Raw genomic sequence first — 10631 nt, 5'->3', positions numbered from 1 at the left:
GTAATTCTAATTAAATACTAACTCTATCTAAAATAAAATTCTAATTAAACACTAACTCTATCTAAAATAATTCTAATGAAACACTAACTCTATCTAAAAAGCATCTAAAAAAAATCTATAAATAAGGTTCTCTACAACCTATTTTAGTATCAAAGAAAAAATCCTAGAAAAAGTAGGTCAATGAGCCTCCCCAACCTTCTCAAAATCCTAATTTTGAAGTCCTAACTCCTTACCTAACATCCATACCCTAACTTTAACTCAAAAAACACCCAAAAACTCTTCTAAAACACCTTGAAATCCATAAAAAAAAATCAAAAAATTCATAGATCTAAGAAGAAGATACCTCAACTTGGAGATCAGAAATCAGATCTGGTGACGGACGAATAGCAAGGAAATACATATGAGGATACTCTCCGCCAGTACTAAGGGAATCCTTGTAATCCGCGAGGTAATTTTTTTTATTTTTTATTATTATTTGTTGTTTATTTTGGTCTATTGTGTAATGTAATCGTTTTTGGGAATTAGTAGAGACCGGCGTTTGCCGGGCGGGGTTGGTGCCTAACACCTTCCAACCCCGTAACGTGATCCTTGGACCTGTATTTTTTTCGTAGATTAGTGTTATTTGTCTTTTAGAGTTAATGTTCGGTTCCTAAACTGTAATAACTAGGTGGTGATTCCCAAACCTCAAACCGCGCACCTAACGGATCGAGGGCGCTTTCAGTGGCGATTCCACTAGGGAAATTGAGGATCAAACTTCAAAAGCCCCAAGTATAGGAACATTGCCAAATCAACCTAATTTTATTTATTTATTTATTTAGTTTGATTTTTTTTATTTATTTATTTATTTATTTGTATCTTTTATTTTTATTTTTGTGCCTTGATTGTAGATTGTTTATTTGGATTTTAGGTATTGTATTTTTATTTTTTATCCAATTAAGGGTCACTTTTTGATGATCCTAAACAATGAAAGATTCAAATTGACATATAAATTAAGGATGAAATCATGGTGATTGGGATGATAGTCATGGATTTTACCTTTTTCTTTTTAATTTGGATGAAAAAATTTTAGCACGTTACTATGCATGGGTGGCGAGTTGTGAAAATAAATTGTTTGTGAGTGATGCATTAAGAAACAAAAAAGTACCTTTTTTTAATGTTGTTCATGATGAGGGGAGAATTCCAAGAAAAAAAATCACAAAAAAAAAATATATTTTTGTGCGTGGTGTGCCGTTAGTAGAAAATAATTTTTTATTTTTCATCTTCTTCTCAAATAAATTATTTTGAGTGATGTGGTAAGAAATAAAAAAAATTACATTTTTTAATGTTGTTTGGGATGAGGAGAGGATTCTAAGAAAAAAAATCATAAAAAAAAAAAAATTTGGTGGTGTGCCATTAGAAGAAAACGTCTTTTTATTATTTCTATCTCCTTCTCCAATGTAAGAAACGAAAAACAACAGAGAGAGATGTCTCTCTCTCTCTCTCTCTCTCTCTCTCTCTCTCTCTGTGTGTCATTCTTTCTTTTTCCTCCATTCGATTCTCTGCCCGAGCGAATGAACCCATGATGATGTCTTTGTTAAATCGAAAGCCCTCACACCAAAAAAGAAAACTAATTCTTGAGACTTGGGTTTCGATTTGAATCAAGAGCTTATTGTCTTACATTCTCAATCAAGCCTGCAACATGAGAGATATCGTGGTTCTTTAATCGGTAACGGGGGAATGAGTGGAAACTGTGGCTAGTGGAATTTGTGGGGGCTGTTCCATGAGTGCTTCCACTTCAATTTCGAGCTCTAGCAGAGCTTTAATGGTGGACGATTTAAATCCCACTTTTCTTTTTAAAACCTGATTTTGTTTTAGAGATACAGAGAGAAAAAAGAGAGTGTATGAGGTGTGGACGTGTGAGTAGTGTGTGCTGGCGGCAAATTTCAAAGAAAAAAAAAACAGAAAGCTATGTGTTGAATGTGTGTTGGTTGTGTGCTGACAACAACATTTCAAAGAAAATGAGGTATGCGCGCGTGCTGGTAGCAAAGAAAAAATGTGTTATATTTTTATCAATAGTGATTGGTCCCACCTTGTCTTCTTTTAAAATCAATATTTTGGCATGCTTGTTGAATCTTCATCACATAAACTCACTGTTTTACAAAACTTGTTACTAAAAAAACAGCAACTTTATATGGTCCCATATATATGAGAAAATCAATTTTCATTTTCTGACTTCAAAAGATATCCAAAGAAATGAGCTAGTCTTACTAGCTTAGTAAGGTTTCCTTTTTACTACGAGTCATTGACCTCATCACGTGGCATCCAAGAGTGATTCAATGTCACGTGCTTATGGCGGATGAAATTCTAAGGACTTTTAAAAATATATATATTTCAAGAAAATTCTTTTTATTTTGGATGTTGATTTTAAATTTGATTTTATAGCCACCCATTTTCAAAACATTGGATTAAAGAAAAAAAAAAAAAAAAGAATGTGAATTTCTCTTTTGGATCCAAACTTTTTCATTAAATCTAAAAAGGCTATGGTATTGGATTACCAATGAGAGGCCCGCGTAACTTAATGACTCTTAGTAAAATTTCGAAACTTTATTGTGTTAGTCAAGCTAGTTTGATCATCGCCCAAAGTGATCTTTGTTTGGTTCATAAGAAAAAAAATTGTTTTGGTCATTTTTTTTTGAAAAAATAAATATTAAAAAAAAAAAAGGTTCATCACTCCAACTATCCATCCATCTTCAATTCAACGTTCGGTGAAAACTCCATTTGTTTTGGGTTGCTTAAAGCAATCTTTGATTGGATCATAAAAGAAAATCCTTTTGTTTTAAAAAAAATAAAAATTTATTGTGCCTATCTCAATGTTTATGTGCCACCTTTGATTGATCACTTTCGTTCTATTTTACCATGATCTTCATAGATATATTTTGATGTGCATGCTTTGATCTTAATCTTGATCTGATGAATTGTGTGGGTAATATTCATATAATATTCATGATGTGATAGTTTGATCTGGCCCACGGGCCCATTTATTTGAAAAAAATGCCCCTGGCATACCCCACCATGTTTTGCACACACCACTGGCACGTTTGTTGCTTTGCACTCTTACATGTCCCATATAGCCAATGTAGCACTAGTGTGTGGCTCAGTCTCTTCGGAGATGCAACGTCATTCATGAAAACCACAACTTCAGTCACGTACCTTAGGGTATATAAAATTGGGGCATCAGTACCGTCTGATTAGGTGACTGAAATCGCCTCAACCCCCGCCGACCCACTAAATAGCGGATAGGGGTCTGATCTACGTATCTCGGAGATTTTAAAATAATAGGGAGTCGCCACCTAGTTTAGGTCTAGGAACCAACATTAACTCCAAAGGGATATGGGTTAGTCCACAAATCAGAGAGATGGGTAAAGAGTCAGGTTACGAGTTTTAAAAGGTGTTAGGCACCGAACCCGCCCGATAGAGATGATCGATCTCTACTATGATCCAAAACTAACCTATGGTCAACGTGATAAAACTATAGTCCAATCATAATTGTCGATTTATGTCGGATTTGCCAAACGAATCTTACGGTTAAGATAATTACATTATTTCTCGAATTTCGTATAAAGAAAATCAACGATTTAATAAGGCTTACATGGCACTAAAATTAATGGATCAATTCGATCATATTTTGAATAATATGAAATCGATTTTTCAATGCCAAGTATATAAAATTAGTGAATTGACTCATTGACGACATTTTTCAAAGAGATTCGATTTTTGAACTGCCACGTACACTAAATTAGTGAGTTGACCTACGCATTTTTTATTAAAGAAATTCGATTTTGAATTGCCATGTACATTAAAATCAGTGAGTCGACTCACATGTTTTTTAATCAAAGAAATTTTGATTTTTTGAATTGCCACGTGTAGTAAAATCAGTAAGTTAATCCACCAATTTTTTATCGAATAAATCTTGATTTTTTTTTTTTTGAATCGCCACGTGTATTAAATCGGTGAGTTAACACACATGCCCAATTTATAAAAAAATCGAATCAAATTTCCAATGTCCTAAAATCAGTGAGTCGACTCGTAATTTTTATTGTGAAAATCGATTTTTTTATTTTTATCTTTCGTGTACATCATTAATTTTTATTGAGTAGATTAATATCAACATTGATGAGTTAACCCAATAACATCAAAAATCGACAAATCGACTTGATAGATATCAACAATCAATGAACCGGTCCACTAACTTGAAAATAACGAGTTGGCCCAATCAATCTATCAACAAAAATGGTCAAATCGATTCATCAATTTTCGAAAAATTAAAGGTTGCCATTAATGCCACGTATACCCCCAAAATCAATGAATTAATTCGGATGCATAAAATTACGCAATCAAGAATCAACAAAATAAAATAAACAAAATATGGAGGCAAAATGAATAAAAAAAATTTTACTTAACCTATCACCATATGAAAATAAATACTCAAAATAAAATAAAATTAACAGACTAAATAGAAAATAAAGTTACCTATAGAATCGATAACAATAAATTTATTCCTTCAGGTAGAATCCAAAGGCTCGTGAATATTCGTTGTTTGAGAGACGAAGATAGAGAAATACGCGTACTTATATGTGACATAGTAGTGTTGTAGCAATGAATTGAAGAGATCTTCTGGGCAACAAAGACTGATTGCAGCAATGGTGGTTGCAACAGTGGTACGTAGGTTCGGATATTACAAGCAGAGAGGAGGTAATCAGATAGTAGACTGAAGAGATGTATAGGACACGACGGGGATGTCGAAGACAGCAATGGAGCTACGTTGCAATGAAAGGAAGAAGTTGTGCAGCACAGTTGTGGCAAAGTGAACTAAAAAAAAATGTAATTAGGAAGAGAAAGGGTCTGAGGGAGATGAAGTTGCAAGCTTTTTAATGGGGAATAGAAGGAGAGTTGCAGGGAGAGAATAGCGTGAGGTAGTTTTTTTTTTATTTTTAAAAACATTGAAGAAAAAAAAAATGGCTTGGGTATGAGTTGATGTGGGGCTGTTGCAAACGATTATGGAAGTGAGGTTACCACTCTTTAATGGTAAAGATGGTGTGGAGAATGGTGTGGCTGTGGAGGATGTTAATGGAGAAGAACTATGGAGGATGTTAGTGGTGTGGCTGTGGAGGATGGTAATGGAGTTTGAAGACGTTAAGGACTGTTATGGGCTGCTGGATGAGAAAATGTTGAAAATGGATTACGGTTTAATGGAGATGAGAGAAGTAGAAACGTGATGAACCTGAAGAGAGGCACTCTTGTTGTAGGTTTAATGGTATTTTTTCTTTTTTCGTGTTTTTGTCAATGAAACTCCTCCCCCTTTAGATCATGGTGGCTGTTTCTTTATAGTCAAGAGAGGGAAAGATCGAAGAAGAAGTGGGGTTGAGGATGTGGGTTGATAGGAGAGATCAATGGAGAGATAGTGAAAAGTGTGGGTGGTTATAGAAGGAGTTAGAGAAGGAGAAGAAGAAGGCGTTGGGGAAGAAGAGGGAACACGTTAGAAAACGTGGTATTTTATTTATTTATTTATTTATTTTATTATTATTTTTCTTTTAATAGAATGGGGAAGGAATCTCACGCTACTCGTACTACGGTAGTTTATTGTTGATAAATCCTAATTGGTCGATTTTTTTTATTTGAATTTGAATTTCATATTTGTCGACATTTTGATTTGATATTTAAGTTTGATGTTTTAAATTAAATTTGAATTTGTGTTTGATTTTAAATTTTGAATTTCAATTGTTAGATTAAAATTTAATTTGAATTTTGATTGATTGTTGGTCGATTTTATTTTATTTTGGTGGGTTGATCGATTCGATTTAATTTTGATTGGTTAATCGATTCGATTTAATTTTAGTTTTAAATTGGTTGAATGATTTTTAACTTGATTTTAAATTTGATTTTAATTTTGTATTTTAATTGATTTCTTGATTTTTAATTTAAACTTAATTTTTATTTTATATTTTAATTAAAATTTAATTTGATTTCCGATTTAAATTGTTGTTAAATTTTGAATTTCAATTTGATCTTGGTTAAACTTTAGTTTAATTTTCAATTTGAATTTTATTTTGATTTTTTATTTAAAATTAAATTTTAAATTGGTTCCTATGGTTGAATTTTAGTTTGATTTTCGATTCGAATTTTATTTTCCTAGAGATCAAGGTTTCTATGTTAGAGTTGGATATTGGAGGTACTTTTGAGATTTTTTGGGGGTCCGAAATTTATGAGCGGCATTTTTGTCATTTTACTAATTTTTTTCCAGATTTTTACGAATTTCTCTGTTTTTATCGATTTGGGTCTCGTCAGACTCAAAATCATCTTTTGAGTGCAATGGAGGTACTTTCAAGACTTTTCAGAGGTCCAAAATTGAAAGTGCCCTCGATCCGCGGGGTACGCGGATCCGCTTTTGACCCTCAAGGTTTGGGAGTCGCCACCTAGTTATTACGGTCTAGGAACCGGATACTGACTCTAAACGGATAAAGAAACTAATCTACTAAAGAAAAACTGAATCCGGGGATCACATTACGGGGTTGGAAGGTGTTAGGCACCAACCTCGCCCGACCAATGCCGGTCTCTACTTATCCCAAATAAGACTACATTGCTAACAAACAACCTAGATAAAAAAAATAAAAATAATAAAAGAAAGTTTACCTTCGAAACGCAACAATTCTATTCCCTCAGATCTGATAAAATCACTCTTTGTACCGTACTCCTTGCTTGTTCTGTCTTCGAATCTGATTTCTGATCTCCGAGGCGAGGTATCTCTTTCTTAGATCTGGATTCTTCGAGTTTGTTATGGATTTTGGGGTGTTTTTGAAGGGCTTTTAGGTATTTTTTAGGCTAAAATCGAAGAAGAGATGTTAGGTAAGGAGTTGGGGCTCTAAAACTAGGGTTTATGGGAAGCTAGGGGGCTTTTTGACCTACTTCTCTTAGAGTTTATGATTTAATACGAAAATAGGGTGTGAGAACCTCTATTTATAGATTTTTTTAAGGGTAGATTTAGATAGAGTTAGTGTTTAATTAGAGTTCTTTTAGTTAGAGTTGTGTTTTAGTGAGACTTGTTTTAGGTAGAGTTGTGTTTTAATTAGAATTGTTTTAGGTGGAGTTGTGTTTTACTTAGAACTCTATTAGATAGAATTATTATTTAATTAGAACTGTATTATGATTTTGACTTTTGGTCTTATTTGATTGACTTTTAATATTTTGACTTTAATCTTAATTGATTGACTTTTAATATCTTGACTTCAGTATTGCTTAATTAACTTTAATTTTGACTTTAGTCTTACTTGATTGACTTTAATACCTTGACTTTAGTCTTACATAATTGACTTTAAATTTTTGGAGAACCCTCCTTTATTATATCTTTAATTCTTTGGACCCCCAAATGGAGGGGTCCTTAAAGAAATATCTCACGAACCCTCAACAATTTTCCATGAGAGCCCGATTGATCGATTTTTTTTGTTCAAATTTTTAAATTAATATCATTAATGTTTCATTTTAAATATTTAATATTTTATTTATTAATTTCAAAATTTTTAATTATGAAAATTGTGAAATTATCGTTTTGCCCCCGAAGAGGACTTTTCACGTTTTAAGTCGATTTTTAATGTTCTAGGATGTTTTAGAATCGATTTTTCGTAAGGAATTCAATGAAAATATTATTTTGTGTTATTTATGAAATTTTTTGTGTGAAATGGTTGTGAACTTTATGAGGGGCATTTTCTTAATTTTGTTAAATTTTGTGAAAATTGGCAAAATGATTTATCTGATTTCGATTTGTTGTTTTATGTGCTCGAAAGGGTTTTCCTAATCGTAACGTAGGCTCTAAGGTTGTTTTGATATTAGGGTTATTTTAGTAATTTGATCAATTTTTAGTGATTTTTATCGTGAAACTTCTTTTTGGGTCTGTAAGATGATGATTTCTATGTTTCTGGGGTCATATTTTCCTAGCGTAGCGTGGTTTCTAAGATTTTGTCAGTTCGAGATACCTCATCCGGATTTCTGAAACATATTTGATAATAAAATAAAGCAATGGAATAAATATCTATCATTGGGAATCGTTGCGATCGGGTTGATGAGTTGATTAATCAGGTGAATGCAAAAATGAGGTGTCTACAGATACCCCTCTTTGGCAGAGGGTTGAAGCAAACTAGATAGCAAATCTATTTTGGTAGATAGTGCGATATCCGAATGCCAAAGCTAGTGATGGTTCATTTTGCAGCCTGATTTAGCAATTTGTCGAGGCGTTCGGATCCTTGAGGGTAAAAACTCTCCTCGAACTAAAATGTTGTCAGGTCCTCGAGCGTGAGCTCTCACTGACAGTGTCAAATCCTTGAATTTTATAAAATTCTCCTTGACTAATGAAAAAGTGCACGTGTGTACACAGGTGTGATGCTTACTGAGTAAAAATGTGTCAGGTCCTAGAGATCTTCTCTCACTGACAATAATGATTCAAAATTGAAATGTGCTTATGCAACGAAAGCAATCATGACAAGGTCAAAAAAGGAGGTAATTGGAGTCATAACATTGTAGGAACTTCGTTAAATGCTATTGGAAATTCTTTTGTAGAGTTCGAAAAAGTATGAGTTTCATTTATCGAACTCGAACCTATTGTAGCCACGCTTCTCGGGCTAAAGAACTTAAACAATCCTGTTAATTCAATATGATTCAAACAAAACTGGAGTCTCGTTTCTCGGAATCTAACTAAGGTTTAGAGGAACTTAAACAATCCTATAAAACATGGAGTCTCGTTTCTCGGACTCGAGCTAAGATTTGTAGGCACTTCAACAAGCCTATAATTCAAAAAGTTGGAGTCTCGTTTCTCGGACTCGAACTTAGGTTTGTAGGCACTTCAAGAAACCTATTCATTATATGATTCAAAATGTTGGAGTCTCGTTTCTCGGACTCGAACTTAAGTTTGAAGGCACTTCAAAAAGCCCACTCATTCTATGATTCAAAAAGTTGGAATCTCGTTTCTCGGACTTGAACTTAAGTTTGTAGGCACTTCAAAAAGCCCACTCATTCTATGATTCAAAAAGTTGGAGTCTCATTTCTCGGACTTGAACTTAGGTTTATAGGCACTTCAAAAAGCCTATTCATTTTATGATTCAAAAAGTTGGAGTCTCGTTTTTCGGACTCGAACTTAGGTTTATAGACACTTTAAAAAGCCTATTCATTCTATGATTCAAAAAGTTGGAGTCTCTTTTCTCGGACTCGAACTTACTAAGCCACGTTTCTCAGGCTTAGATTTATAGGAACTTAAACAATCTTATTAATTCATTCTATGATTCAAAATCGAGCTCAAAGTTTGAAAGTTCAGGCCTTTATTGGCTTATCATGCATCTGGATTCATAATTATCATTGGGCTTCACCAGACTTTTAAGCTTTTGTAAGATTTTCTTTTTATCATGTGATTAAGAACAAAAGTTTGGAATTAAATGACTTTCAAAAATGCATCTAGTTTCAAGGTTGACTTTAACTGGGACTTGACGAGACTGATGGAATGGATTACGCTTGAAAAATATGAACTCTGATGTATGATAGATAGAAGAACTGACATTCTCTTAAATTTAAGACTCTTAAGATTATCATATGTGCAATAAAGAATTGATCATTATTTTTGAGAAATGCTTAAGCTAGACTTAAAAAAATCTTGATAAATATTAGAATAGAAGATCTTTCTCTTCAAAGTGGTTGTTGATTCTACATCTTCAATTAGCGAACATTTGAACAAGTAAACATACTTTTGAAGATCCTACACTGTTCAAGATGACTTTTAATTTTTTCAACTTTAACATTTTCTTCGTCGGATGTGAGCTCTTAGCTGAAAAATGAATATTGTGGCTTGAATGGTTCTGCAATTTCTAGTTTCTGCACAAACTTCCTTCTGAATTCTTCTTTTTGATGGGATATTTCCTCTCATTTGATGATGCCCTAATTTTTACCTAGATCGCCTCTTTAGGTTTTCAATCTAGCAGACTTTGTTTTTCTTTTTCTGATGATGCCTTGATTTTTACCTAGGTCGTCTTTTCAGGTTTTCAACCTAGCAGACTTTCTTTTTTATGGTTATGCCCTAAATTTTGCCTAAGTCGCCTTTTCGGGTTTTCGACTTAGCGGGCTTCTCTTTTTTCTTGATGATCTTGAATGATCAACTTGACAACTTCTTGGTTCCCTGCACTTTAACCGAGTCAATTAGCATTCAGGAGGACTTAATAGGTGGGCTTAGGACATGGTTTAGAAAGAAAGGATAAAAGGCTCGACTTCCCAAAATGCCCCTAGTCTAATATTATTTTTTATAAATTCTTTTGACTCTTTTTTCTAATGCCCTTAGTTTGGCATTCTTTTCCTTCTTTTTTTTTAAATACCCCTAGTTTGGCATTCTCTTCTTTTGAATCTTTTTTGGATGACACTTTCCTTAAGAGAATACATTTTTTTTTGCATGACCGGGCTTGAAGTAACTTCCCAGGTTGCCTACGTACCCCAACTATTTTTTCTTTTGGGATCAGGTCAAAACGTAATTCATATAGATTTACCTCCCAAGGTTGGTTGATGTGGTTTAGAAAAAAAAAAGGCTATTGATTTTTTAAAGGCTACAAAGGGTTAGAACGGTTATC

Source organism: Akebia trifoliata, chromosome 12 (genome assembly GCF_017979445.1).
Source record: "Akebia trifoliata isolate Shusen 1 chromosome 12, ASM1797944v1, whole genome shotgun sequence".
Taxonomy (NCBI): domain Eukaryota; kingdom Viridiplantae; phylum Streptophyta; class Magnoliopsida; order Ranunculales; family Lardizabalaceae; genus Akebia; species Akebia trifoliata.
The sequence above is the reverse complement of the archived record's forward strand: the minus strand, read 5'-3'. Positions refer to the sequence as shown.